We start from the raw sequence: 15,289 nt of genomic DNA, 5'->3' as shown, positions 1-15,289 counted from the left end.
TTGATTGTTAAAGTTTAATTTATGTTACATTGTTGATTAAGTTAAATTAGAAGTAATTTTTTACCATATTCCTGTATATAATAAAGTTTGTTGTTTAAGTTTAGAGTATTATGTAGTAATAGTAGTAAATTAAAACTTTATGCTCAACTTGATCAAATTTTGGTTAATCACTTACCTATTTGTTGTCTACATCTATGGTTCAATTGCCTAGTTCTAAAAATAGTTTATTGATTAATTTTAATTTATTCATTGGGTCTCTCCAATCTCGAAAAAATAAAAAGCTTTTCAAAGTATCAAAAGGGAATAAGTGAAGGGTGAGTTTAGGAAATGAAAAGACCCATGTAAGTGGAAAGTCAAAAGACTTAATGTGTTTATATAAAGAGAGATGGTTGAGTGCACATTATTACATTTAAGTTTTTCTTTGCTTAATTTCTTTTTAGTGTTTTCATCTCTTTGGAGTCCTTGCACTATGTAAGTAGTGAATATATTTATTTTGAAGCCATTAGGCATACCATTAGTTTGATTAGTTCATGTTTAAAAAATAGTTTATAGTTTTATGTTCATTTTTAATCAATTTGTGTTGTTTATGGTTACGTTAAGGATAATTGTATAGTTTATGGATACTTTAGTAACACACACACACACACACACACACACACACACACACACACACACATGTATACCTATACAACAATTTATGGATAGTTTAGTAGTACACACACACACACACACACACACACACACACACACATTGTCATAAAATCTAATATCTAACCAACCCAAACGATTTTCTCATATTAAACTGATCATTTAATGTGAGAGAATAAATGGGAACAAGGGTTAAGATATAGACATGTGCTTATAGATCTATCTCAACATGGGGCCAATAGTAAAGGGGCCCAAATGAGAGATGGTCTATCAAAGAGCAAGGCTAACCAATGGAGCATAAGACCTTAGGGTTAGCTTCATTGAAGACCTTCAATAGTTAGTGTAAAAGTCGTTTAACCTTAGGTAAGCTAGAGATGAGCTTGAGGTGGGAATCCGGCCCAAGCTTAAGGTGCTTGTCGTGCTTGATGACAAAGGTGCTTGAGATGTTTGAGGTGCTTGACGATTGAGATGCTTGAGGTGCTTGTCATGCTTCAGATGCTAGGGCTGTCAGAACCCAGCCCAAGATTGAAGTGCTTAAGGGCAAGCTTGTGGTGGAAACTGGGCTTAAGCTTGAGGGACTTGAGGTGTCAAAAAGTCAAGATTCAATCCCTACAAGGAGGGGGCGATCCCTACAAGAGGGGGGGATAAGAGAGAACACCCACACACTCACACAAGGTATGCTTGGTAGAGAGAAAGCAAAAGGGACACTTGTCAAGTTCCTCCTCATGTTGCCCTCATGCTGTGTCTGAAGCCTATTGGTTGGCCACCCAAGGGGTCCAATGATAATTTAGGAGATATAATTAATTGTCTTTGCATTTATCAAGTCCTCTCTTTCAAAGGGGAAAGGGGGACACTTGTCCCAAGGCTACCTTGTTGCTTGTAATATCTCCTTCTTATGATTGGCTAGGCCTAGAGGAGTCCAATGAGCTTCAAGCATGAGCTAAAAGGGAGGGTCGACCAAAGCAAGATAGGGGGTTGCTTGAGGGGTATACTCTGCCAGACACACTCACACACACTCTCTCACTGTGCATTGTGTTAACCCTCATGGCTCACGGACACCCTATCACCTACGGGACGGACGTTGTAACCTACGGTGGACATTGTATTATTTATTTGGTAGAGTCAGGTACCGGGCTTGTCGGTCCAATAGGAAAAGGGTAAGAGTGATCGCTGATGAGAGGCGCACTCTAACTGGGACGTTCAAGGGATTAGTTGGCTAAGCATGGGCGCCCAAGTGTGAATGGGGTGAGCTCATATAAAAGCCAACTAAACCTAAAATTCACTCATTCTCTCATTTGTGCAATGCAAGAAGAGTGCTCTTGCTCCATCTCCTTGTGTACTAGTGTGTGTGTGTGTACTTGAGAGAGAGAGAGAGAGAGAGTGTGTGTGTGTGATCGAGCATTGCGGCGGCACGACGGCGGTGAAGCGGTTGAGCGCGACGTAGCAGCGTCTCCTCCTTCTTCGCGGCGAGGAATCCTCCACGGTAGGAGCATAGAGCGGTGAGTGACACACCATTGCCCTCTTTTGAGCTTACTAGTTAAGCTAGTTGTGTGCTTGGAGCCGTCTGTGGCTCGCACACAGTGTTAGGCAAGTCCCTTGCTTCGACAGTGCGACAAGGAGCGCACATTTTTGGCGCCGTTGCTGGGGAATCGCCCTGCACTAAGCCCAAGAGGCACTTTGTGCTTCTTCTATGAGTTGTTTGTAGTAGAAAAGAAGAGGGAGAGGGAGAGGAATGAGTTATTTTTCTGCAAGTTGTTAATTTCTGTATTGTCTGCAAGTTCTGTGATTTCTGCATAATCTTGTGTTTTCTGTTTGCACACAGTCTTTGCACAATTAGTAGTCGCTAGCTTGTTCGCAGTGAATGAGTAAGTAGGTAGACAGTTAGCAATTTCTGTTTGCACACAGTCTGTACACAGTTTTCTGTTAAGGTTTGCCTGCACACAGTATTTGCACAGTAAGGTAGTGAGAGAGAAAGTAGGTGGACAATTAGCTCACTGCCAGTAAGCAGTTAGCAGAGTGGTTAACAGATTAGTTAGTAGATTAGGTAGTGGTTAGCAGCACTGTTAGTAAGTAGATAAGGTAGTGAGCTGTGAGCTGTTGACAGAGAGGTTAGGTAGGTGTTGACAGTGTGTGTGGCCAAGAAAGGGTCAACTAAACCGCGCGCGGTCGTCGCCTTAAAAAAAAAAAAGATTTTTTTTAAATTATAAAAAATCCAAAAATATTTAAGCGTGAGTGACTGGGGGGCTACACTAAAATTTTGATCGGGATCGGGATCATTTGCCCAAGCCCAAGCCCAAGCCTTAGTCCTCAGTCTTATGATATATACTAGACTCACTCTTATATATATACCCTACCCCCTCAAGAGGGAATGAGAGCATGTGGGGCAAGTCCTCCACTCTCCTCCCTTCTCTTCCCACTTGCACCCTTAGACTTTCTAATTTGAGCCTAGTTCCCTCCTAGAAATTGACGATTTTAGGGATTCCGAGGGCATAAAGTGACCAAACGGAGGGCTGTAAAGCACGGCACGTCCCTTTGACCGAGACGCTCGTTTTGAGCTATCATACGTTCTATTCTATAGCTGGGTCAGAAAAAAAAGGACCAAAAAAAAAAGAAAAGACTTGGGTTGCAAAACACCTAAAAATACTAGGTGAGCAGCCTTCACGGGCACTCACTGACACTTCTAGGGGATCAAAGTCATATGAACCTACGCTCTGGACGAGTGTTAGAGCACGAGCATATTGGTAGTGCCTCCATTTACGCGGGCACCCATTGTTCCTCCACCCTAGGTTCTGGACCTTCGGCCGGGACTCAGGGTAGCGCGACCCAAGATCCTCATATCGCGTCTAGTGATTCTTCCTCTGACTACGAAGTCATGGAGGGGTATCCTACACCAAACCCTGATAGTTCAAGTCAAGACATGCATGCCATGGGCCCACGGCCCGGGTCCAGCGTGTTTAGCCGCTTAAAAGAGACCCTTAGTAGAGCTACTCGCTCCGAACATGCGGTTAATGAAATAAATGAAGGGAGTGGGGAAGTAAATTCGTCATTCATGCCTAAAATAGACCCTATGCTTCTTGAGAGTGTGCATGTGAATGTTCCATCCACTGCACCTCCTGATCCTTTAGGACTATCTCCCTCTGAGGTTCAACTACCCGATGGTAGGAGTCTTGCCGAAGTACAAGAGATCGAACGCTATATGCAAGCAACAAGGGAGAGGAAAATTGAGAACCTACGAAGGCTAGAACAAAGTCGAGCCCTGAAAGCAAAGGCTCCTATGACAACAATCATGCCAGCCGAGCAACCGAGTGCTCCCAAGGTAGCAGTCACGGAGGGGCAAGCGATGGGGAGCAATAATGCTTCCACTTCGAGGGAAACCTCCAGCACGCCAGGCCTAGATGGGATATTCCTAAACGAAAATTGGGAGTATGACCTACAAGCATCGGTACACAGGACACACCTATCATGTGGGTTGGTTAGATGTTCTACAATCCACATAGGGTGCTACTAGCATAGATGAGCAACAACAGAAAGTCTGTGATGTCCTCCATAGGATTGTTGAGTTAGAAAGACAGAACACAGGGATCAACATGCCTTCAACAGGCCTAATGAGATTCTTGGATACGGGAAAGGCCAACCAACCAACCCTATCACAAATGGAGAATCCGTCAGTGAGCCCCATTGATCCTCCATATGTTGTTTCGTTGGGAGCCTCAGTACAATCTGAGCCCACAACTGGCAGCTTTACCTTCCCAGATCTAGCTCATCTTTCTCTTAATGACACTATGGCTACCATGCATATCCCAGTGGTGAGCATGACAAGAAGTACACCATGGAGTTCATTTGTTAATACTGCGCCGATGCCTAGTAGCACAGTGCCCCCAACTATACCTACATGTATGTATCAATCATGTGCACCTGTCATACCTCAGCCTCATGTAGCTCCTACACCTCCGATTATTCCAAGAGCTTACAATTCACAATGGCATTATCCAAGATCTTATACAAGTGGAGCCATGCCATTTAATAATAACATGCCATATCAGGCACCCCCTATGCCTAGGGCCACGCCTGTAAACTTTGGACCACCGTCTGGTACACCACCATACGAAATATGGGACCCAAGAGCCGCGCGTATGCCAAGTCCAAGGCCAACTCCCATCTCACATGTGGTTCCAGGAGCACATACACCCATTATACCTGCTCAAATAGGAGATTTGGCAGCATTTGCTCAAACTATCGGTCGCTCTATTGCGGAAAACATGCGAAGTGCACCTGATAGAGAGCCTAGAAGCAAGGCAGTTCAATTAGCTAAGCTCACACAGAAATTCAGTGGAGACGGAGATGCTAGAAAGCATATGGAAGTCTTTGAACATGCGTGCGATTCCTTGGAAGAGCACAATGAGCTACATAAGTGTAAGGCTTTGAGTTTGACCCTAAGCGGAAAGGCTGGAGATTGGTATAGAACCTTCAGAGTAGAAGAGAAAACAATCTACTCTACTCTTAGGAGATTGTTCTTGAAAGAGCACATACGAGAGGGAGTACTTTGGAGTGTAGCCTCTCAGCTCCAGAAAGCCCAACAAGAAGAAGGTGAATCCGTGAGAGACTTCATTAGTCGCCTAAAGAATTTGAATTCTCGATGCAATCCAAAGGAGCGATTCAACAACAACCAATTGCTCGATAGATTCATTAGGGGACTACGACATAAAAGTATCTTTAATGGCCTAGTCATTAGAGGTATCACTACTTGGGAAGCAGTCACCATGAATGCAATCCAATTGGAGGATAATTTAATGATTGCAGGAGAAAGAGTGTCTGCCGAGCCGAAGTCTAGTAGCTCGCAAGCGTCAGGGCATGAGCCAATGAAGATAAAGCCAATCGTGAAAGAGCAAACGATATCTGAGATGACTTTGGCAGATCTCACCAAGGCCATCCAAGAAAGCCTTAGGGGTAATCGTGCTCCACAAAACACTCATATGTATCCAAGAAGGGAGCAACAATGGTGCTCAATTTGCTTGGGCCCACATACTACGAGTGAATGCCCTACTTTCAGAGTAAAGTTTAACGGGACTTGTAACGTGTGTGGTAGGTATGGCCATCAAGCGAAGGATTGCCTAATGCTTAAACGCATCATGGAAAATAGACCGCCTATAGCTTGGGCAGACTCACCTCGAGTTCCTGCATTGATGCCTACCCCACCCATGGAGCAACAGTTGCCATTACAGCACATGGTCCCTAGAACCCAAAATGTGGTCCAAACCACACCGTTGCCACCTCCAGTGCTAGGACCGCAACCCCCTCATCCAAGAGTTACACCTATGAACCAAATAGGTTGCGAGTCATCTAGTACTTATGTAGATTGCGAAGAGGACATAGACTCTAGTATCACCTATGGAGTCGACATGCTTGAGGAGTGTCCCATGTACTATATGGAAAACCATTGGGGACAAGTAAAACCTGTATATCAAGTAGCTGCTCTTGCAGAAAGAGGCCAAAATATCAACTACACTGCTAAGAGACCACCTCTTCAGTGCTACGAATGTGGTGGACCACATTGAGTAGCTAAGTGCCCCATTAGAATGCAAAGAATGCTGCACTAATGCAAACAAGTCAAGGGAGTGCATTGGCAATGCCAATACTCACTTGTAATCGTTGTGGCATAGATCATTTGATCGCACAGTGTCCTAACAATCCAAACGCACCGAAAATCACACCATTGAACTTAATAGAGATTGTTGATGGGACACCACCAACTATAAACATAGTACCAGTAAACGCACTCATACGATCGATGCTCCAAAAACAAAATTATATTCTTGAGGAAAGAGACACGTCATCAATTGCCCAATCTCAAAAAAAGAAGAAAACACGAAGAAAGAGATCACAAAAAGCAGCGAAGTCAGACCCTAGCTCAAAGACCAACATAGGGACTGGTGATGACCCTGTATATATGAACGACGCTGAAGAAGATTCTGATTCAGGTGAAACCATGGAGACCAAAACGACCACTAACATAGAAACCAATAAGGAAGATCTTCATGAGCCACAATGGCCAGGATCCAAAAAGAAGATAGGAACTTACCCAAACCCTACAGAGGAGATTGAGCGAGTCAAGCAATTAAGGAGTTTGGTAGAAGATACCCAAAGGGATCTAGAACCAGCACCTAGGAAGATCCAAATTACAGACACCGTGTTCACTACGGAACAACAACCTCACCAAGTCCATAGACCCTTGGACATACCTAGTATCATCCAAGAAGAAAGTGACTTAAAGTCATGGGAAAGTGGGCGTACACACTTCTTGATGGAAAGAATGTTTACAGAGGGACTACCTGATCCTATCGAAGAAATGGAGATCCCATCTTCCCCACGTCAAGGGAATGAAGTCCAAAAGGTGCCGTTAAACATTGCGAAATTGATGGATTTGATGTCTTCAGAAGTTAGAACCACCATCATGTCCAAACTATATAAAGACCCTGCTAGTCTCAGCTCTTCGAGCCTTCCTCAATGGAGAACTAAAGTTTGGGCTACCACAATTTGCACAGATGGATGGAGCTGCGGAGATGCCAATAGAGGAGGAACACATAGATCCACAACCCAACCTAGATGAGAACCTTGTTATAGAAATACCTGTTAACAAGTTGGGGCAATACTTTGAAGGTGATGAATCTAATGCTACTCTACCAATCACTACTAAAGGATTAACTGTAAAGGGGGTCCTTGACGGTGGTGCGGGAGTCAGCATGGTGACAAAGAGTTGTTGGGAGTCTATGGGGAGACCTCACCCTGAAGCCACAAGCGTAGTGGTAAAAATGGCTAATGGATCTATTGTTACGCCTATTGGAATGCTAAAGGATCTCAGGATCAAGGTCTTGGGACACAAGGTAAGGCAGACTTTCATTGTTATGGATTTTTCCAAGCATCCTATGTCATTTGAGATGATCTTAGGACGTCCATTCATGAGGGAAGCAAAAATGGTGCATGACTGGTCCAAAAACCACGTCTACTTACAGTTCCAAGACTCTGTCATTCGAGTTGATCTTTTAAGTGGTCGAACGCATCCTCTAGGAAATAAATTCATCATTGAGAATCGATTAAACACAACAATTCACTCAACTCCATTACAGTATTGTTACACGTGTAACGAAGACACGGATATTGGGGAGAACTCTCCTTATATGGATATCCTACCCGGAATGGCTGAGTCAGACAATGTCGATTGGGTACACCTAGCGGTAACTATAGATACATGGGGAGCTAGAGGAACAACCTAGGTAACACCAGATGGGGAAGAGATACCACACATTGCACCAGTAAACATGTTAGATGTAGCACATGTAACATCCGATGATAAGAAAGAGGCACACCTACTTGAGAGTGAAACTGATGATTCCTCAAAGGCTTCACGCCAATACACATCAGAAACGGAATCTCAGGGAGAAATGGATTTAGAACCTGAGGAAACATCGAGTGAACCAAGTATAGAAACTAAACACTCAAGGCCTAGTACGACCATCTATGGTAATTTATATGAGAGTGAAGAAGATACAAGCGAAGACCTATCAGGCGAGTCGAGTTCAAACATTTACCAAAATCAAAACCTTAACAAGAAACAAAGGTTATATAAGAGACGACGATATCGAGCAAATGTGAGAGCTAGGATAAACAAGGAAAGATCTACTGCAGAATGGCTTAGCTATCTAGGGGCATGTGATGCTCATCGAAAGCTAGTAGACAATTGGGGTGAACATCTCCAGAGTGTCATGTGGTGCAGCCCGCGACACCCATTGACCTCGCTCAATTGGAGGTTACAGAGCCGAAATTGAGTCGAACTATAAGAAGACGTCAAAACCGAGAGTTAGCACAACAACAAAAGGAGGTAGAACTAAAAGAAAGGTCTCTGTCAGGACAAGAGCCTGTTGACTTACATACGGCTCCTGAATATTTTAAATCTTATACCACGGGGGAGCGAAAGGTTGTGTATGCCAAAGCCCAACGAATACCTACCAATGGAAGCAGTGGAGTCTATGATGGTCCAATGGTAGTTAAAGAGATAGAATTAGCAGAACCAGGTGAGGAGTCTAAACTAGTCTTTATTGCTCAAGACCTTACCGAAACTGAAGAGGCTGTACTTAAGGAGCTCCTCAAGGAATACAAGGATATCTTTGCTTGGACATATCATGACATGAAGGGCGTTCCACCTTCTGTGGTGCAACATACAATTCCCATGATCAACATTGCTAACCCGTCCAACAACGACCCTATCCAATGAATCCTAAGTACGCCAAAATTGTACAAGAGGAGATTGAAAAACTTATCCAATGTGGATTCATATACCCTATTGAGCACTTAGAATGGGTTTCTCCAATAGTCATTGTGCCAAAAAAGAATGGGAAACTAAGAGTGTACGTGGACCTTAAGAAAGTTAATGCAGCTACTAGGAGAGATCATTATCCCTTGCCATATTCAGAACATGTGCTGTTGGGGTATAGGCGTCTGTGCCTTGCCCGGCCGCCCAGTGTCTGGGCGCCCACTGACTTGTATACCTTATACATAGCATAAGTGTATAGGGGGCTGCTCACTCTTGGAGTCTCCCCACCCACATCGTGTCTGTCTCCTTCTCTCTCTCTCTCACTCTCCGTCTGTGGTGCTCCCCGATCCCCTTCAATTGGTATCAGAGCTATGGTGACCGCGGAGAGCACGACGGCTTTGAGAGCTTCGAGGCGATAGCTTGCTCGCTCTCGACGGTGGAGTTCGATCGCGGAGTTTCACGGAGAGCGATTTTAGCTTGAGGAGCATTGTCTTTGGAGCTTAGGAGCTTGGTGTGGTCAAGCTTGGTCGAGGAGGCGGTTGCGGCTTCCTTGGTGAGAGGAGCTTTTGAGCTCAGTGGAGCTCGTTAGAGAAGTGCTCGGCGGAGGAGAGCTTGACATTCGAGTGCTTGGATGCTGTTGTGGCAGAGCTCTTGTGTTGGAGCTTGCATTGAGAGGACATTGCATCACGCAGAGTGGAGCAGGAGCAGGTTCAAGACTGTGTGCAGCTCGTTTTTGCCATTTTCGGGCTCTAAAACGCAGTTTTTTGCGTAGCTCCGTCATACAGAGTCAGATCTACATGATCCAGGAGTCTAGGTCAGGGTTTTGGCACGCTCCGGACGCGATGGTGATGTCTATTTGCTGAAATTATGCTTTGAATTACAGCAGGTACAGCAGCAAGTTTATTTGTGCACTCTCGGGTCCCAAAAACACTGTTTTTGGCATAGCTTTCACACCCGGACTCGGATACATATGATCCAGGAGTCTACCTTGGGGTTTTGGAACGCTCCGGACGCGCTCGTCATATCAGAATTTTAAAATTCTGAATGCTGAATTTTCTGCAGCAGCAGTTGTTTATTGTGTGTCGAGGATTCCACACATGGTTTGCTCTCAGATGTGAGAGTGATATTTGCTGCAAGTTTTCTCACACGTGGGAGGATACGATGTATGCCTTATGTGGTTTGATGCTCAGGGAGACTAATGTGATTGCATTTTGAGCTCGGCAATGTATGCCTCGAGCATGTTTTTTGGCAGTCACAGGTAGAGCAGATATTTGTGTACTAGATTTGCAGGTGTTTGCAATGATGTATGCAAAGTGTGGAGATTGGTGCATGCATTTGGAGTGCGGTTTGATGCGCTTTGGTTGCTCATGGTTTTGAGCGTGCAGTCAGTTTGGTTACTGGTTTTGTGGCCGTTTTACTGACGAAACTCTGGCGAAATTTTCCCAGGAGTTTTATGCGCATCATTTATGCGATCTAGGTAGAGATTGCGGGTTGCACTCAACATTTGCGTGCGGTGTTCTCTGCAGGTGGGAGATTTGTGCGTGTGTATGCATCGATACCGCACAGTGTGGGCTTGGTGATTAGCTCACAGATTGCAGTGTGATACTAGAGCAGGCGAGGCTTGTATTGACATTGCGGGAGCTCTATTTTGGAGTGTGTCTCACAGGTTTTACATTGTGTTTCTGGCCATATTGGTAGACAGTTTCCAGGTGTTGTTGGTGAGGTGGTTTTGCTTTCTAGTTTGCTACATTGTGCTCATGGCAGAGACAGGTGATCGATCAGATTGTGACCTCTCACAGATGTGCGTGTTTGATGGGTCAGACTTTGCGGCATGGAGAGAGTGTATGCTTGATGCATTGACACAGCGAGGGTTGCATCGACCATTGAGTGGTGATGTAGGTAGACCTTCAAACATGTCTGACGATCAGTGGCAGGAGCTAGAGGAGATGGCACTATCTACGCTCTCTTTGCACCTTGCGGAATCTGTATATGCTCTTGTTATGTATGAGACTACTTCGAGAGCACTTTGGCGCAGATTACATGATATGTATTATAGATCTGAGTCATCACGGACTCGTGTGAGATATGTACATTCACGAGCACGCCGACAGATGACATGTTGGTATTGTGGTCATTCTGGACACGTTAGACGGCGCTGTTTTCGTCGTATGCGACATCGTAGGAGACATGGCAGTCTCAGAGATGTATGTAGTGATGCCATGGACTCAGTTGCTTTGACAGTTGAGGCACATGTAGTGTCGGAGTATACTAGTGACGGGGATGTCACTTTTACCTCGAGCTATGCACGAGATGCTATACATGTGGATAGTGCACTCCCTTCGCAGTGGTTGCTAGACGCAGATGCTATGTTTCATGTCACGCCGCATCGTGCATGGTTTTGTAGCTATTCTAGCGGGATGCTTGGCAGTGTACGTTTGACCGATGGATCGGTGCATGCGATAGCAGGTGCAGGAGATGTGAGACTGTCATTACCGAGTGGTGCATCTTACTTGTTACGACATGTGCGCTATGTACCAGATTTGACAGTGAGTTTGATCTCGATTGGTCAGCTTAGAGATTGTGGATGTCAGATTTCGCTACGAGAGCGAGATTTTGTGATGCATTTGGGTTCGCTAGTGATTGCGAGAGGTGCCAGGAGTGGTACAGGTTACCCATTGCATGTGGATCACGGGAGAGACGGTGTTGTCTCTGTGATCACGCAGCCAGGTAGACAGCGAGAGAGCAGGCGAGTCTCTTTTGCTTGTGGGTTGCAGGATGCTTTGCATGGAGTGCAGAGTAGTGAGCTCGTTGTGCACACAGTTGAGGCACGACTTGAGCAGTCACACAGAGAGGTGACAGAGTCAGACATGCATGCTTTGCTAGTGACTGAGCAAAGCAGAGAGTCAGTTGTGCGAGATACTTCTATGCAGGATAGACAGGTAGAGCGGTCTTGCTCTAGTGAGTCACGACAGGAGGACGTTGTGCAAGAGTCTATGCATACAGAGTTAGAGCATGAGAGCTCTAGTGAGTCACAGCAGATTGAGTGGTCATGTTTGCAGTGGATGATTGCAGAGGAGGCTGAGATGTCAGCGATTATGCAGTCATTCCTTTCTATGCTCGACAGTGAGCATGGGGATATAGTTGTGCAGGATATGTCTTCCAGCAGACACCTAGAGCAGCTGGTTTGCTCTGAGGTTGCACGACAGGTTGATGTGTCTTTTGCGGACAGTCAGGAGATGCATGTGGCTGACACGCCTTGTCAGTCAGAGATGCCTATTGCCAGGGATATATATGTTGATGCATGCTCCGTAGAGCTAGCAGGGCCCGCTAGCATTGCATCGGCATTCGGTGGTCTCATGTATGAGATGTTGATCTTGAGACCGGATATCGCAGCTGCAGTGGGAGCATTTGCAGTTGGGGTTGTCAGTCGTTTGTTGACTGATGATGGCATAGTGCACGAGGGAGATATGCAGGTATTGTGTACATACTTGCAGTACGTGTGCGGTACGTCTGGTGGTGTATGGACTTACACGGGAGCAGGACAGCCGGATGCACACGATCACAGCCAACCAGTGGGCATCGGTTGAGAGCGGTTTTCTCTCACCTTTTGTAGTCTTTAGACTAGGTTCCCTTGCTTAAAGGCACAGTCGCCTTTAAGTGGGAGGTTGTTGGGGTATAGGCGTCTGTGCCTTGCCCGGCCGCCCAGTGTCTGGGCGCCCACTGACTTGTATACCTTATACATAGCATAAGTGTATAGGGGGCTGCTCACTCTTGGAGTCTCCGCACCCACATCGTGTCTGTCTCCTTCTCTCTCTCTCTCACTCTCCGTCTGTGGTGCTCCCCGATCCCCTTCTATTGTTGGGGTAAGCCCAACTTGTGGTGACAAAGTGGTGTCTATCTATGAGGCTTGCATAAATTGGTTAGACCGGAGGTCCCTAACACCTTAAGGTTTTGGGGTCTGGATGGCTAGACCAATTTGTGGAACGTCACAGTTAAGCGCATATGCGCGGGAACAGTACTGGGATGGGTGACCTCTCGGGAAGTTGTTGCCCTCATGACCTACATGTGCTTGAAAGAGTTGCGGGCAAGGAAGCTTATAGCTTTTTAGATGGGTACTCTGGTTACAATCAAATCACAATTGCATTAGAGGACCAAGCTAAAACTGCTTTTATCACAGAGTTTGGAGTGTTTGCATTTCGTGTTATGGCTTTTGGCTTAACAAATGTCCCTGCTACATTCCAACGATTAATAAACACTGCGTTTAAAGAATTTCTAAGGGAGTTTTGTGAAGCTTTCCTAGACGACCTTTGTGTTTATTCTTCTTGGGAGAAGCATTTGTTATATCTACGAAAAATATTTGAAAGGTGCAGATTTTATCGCATCTCATTGAACCCTTTCAAATGCCAATTTTGGGTTAAGCATGGAGTCATTCTAGGGCATATAGTGTCCAAGAACGGGATATCCACAGATGAGAGTAAGATTAAAGCCATTGCCGATTTGCCACCACCTACTAACTATAAAGGAGTTCAAAGATTTATGGGCCATGTTGGTTATTATCGAAGGTTTATTTTAAACTTTGCCGAGATAGCGCGTCCATTGTACAAGCTTCTTATCGAGTTTCACTGGACGGAAGAATGTCATCAATCTTATCAGTTATTAAAGAAGGCCCTAACAAGTGCTCCAATCCTGCGAACACCTAATTGGAATGTACCTTTTCATGTGCATATTGATGCATCAAACTTTGCTATTCGATGTGGTCTAACTCAACCAGGAGAACATAAATTGGACTACCCTATTAGCTTTGCAAGTCGCCAATTAACCTAAATGTAAAATGTGTCCTTCCCTATCGACAACAAACCCATATGAGTCAAACAGTGTAACGCTAAAGCCAATGGCAGACCGTGGGAAGGGAAAGATCACAGAATGCTACACACCTAGTCCAGAGCTAGTTTGGGCTCCAAGGCAAAACCAATTTATTCCACCTAGCTCAGGAAGGGGGGAGTTCATGAAGCTTCTAGCTCCTCGTGTAATACATCCATAGAGGTAAAAACTTCTACACAGCCTCCACCTACAATAGTGGACCTCCATGAAGCTACAAAGGAATCCACACCTTCCAGTGTTCAAGAATCACCATGAAGCTACAAAGGAATCCACACCTTCCAGTGTTCGATCCTGGGAGAGTACCTTACCACCCTTGCAACTCGACGAGGCACCTAAGGTAATAGAAAACTACTGGCAAAAATCTTCACCTATAACAACTTGGAACAACTGGTTTCAAAGGGTGACGACATCATTTCAAACGGTATGATCTACCCAAGGAAGGGGGGAGTGTTTGTGGACATCCATTATTCACTTGTTTCCCTCTCAACCTTTCTCCCTGACCTCTTAATCTCCAATCTTAGGGAATGTATATATAAAGCCTTATACTCACAAAAACAAGATAAAAAAGTAAAAGAGCAAGAGCCATAACACAAAATCATAAAAACAAATTATGCACAAGAACACGACCCTTGTAATATTTGCACTCTAACCATCATCTATTTGCGTGTACAGATATGGCTAGTACGCTAGAGTCATCCACTCCTGCCTTGGGTGAGAGGTACCCTCGTTACTTTTTACAAATATTTCACATGGTCTTTCCAGTGCTTGCATGTGAATGGGATTTGATAGGTACGTTAGCATGTGAGAGGAATTTTGAGGAGTTAGAATGGTTGATACGTCTCTTGACCACGTCTGATCCATACTTAGTAGAGAGCGTTTCTCCCATTGCACAAGCCTACCCTTTTGACCAAGATGACTATAGGCGTCTAGTGACCTTCTTAGTAAACATGGGCACCTATGATGAAGAAGAAAATTTACAGGACTACACGGATGGCACATATGGTCTCATGGATGATGACTTTGTTTATCTCGACGACGAGGATAGGGGTTTAGCCTTAGGGTTTCCCCCCAACCTCTACAATATCCTATTCCCTTGACTCTCTAGGGGGAGTGCAAATAATTAGGTTAGGGTTCCTTATGTTTTTTGTTGTGTTCAATAAGTGTTGGTACCTTTTCCCACTAATGTGCCTCCTGGAGGTATTCCTTTTGTTTTCTAGTGTGTACAGGAGCGTGTTGCTATTGATAGGATTTGGACCTTCATGGAACCTTTCTCTCGTTCACACTTTAGATCAAGCGCAACCATCAACACAAACAGGTGTTTTTTGTCCATTAGCATTGCCCCTATCTATTTTGCATCCATGTTTGTCTGCTTTAATTGTGATTGGTAGCCTAATATTCACCGCATTTGCTTAGTATCAAAATTTTAATTCAATGTAATTTTTTGTCATAATC

This window comes from Adiantum capillus-veneris, chromosome 4, assembly GCF_014529385.1.
Source record: "Adiantum capillus-veneris isolate H3 chromosome 4, ASM1452938v2, whole genome shotgun sequence".
NCBI classification, from domain to species: domain Eukaryota; kingdom Viridiplantae; phylum Streptophyta; class Polypodiopsida; order Polypodiales; family Pteridaceae; genus Adiantum; species Adiantum capillus-veneris.
The sequence above is the reverse complement of the archived record's forward strand: the minus strand, read 5'-3'. Positions refer to the sequence as shown.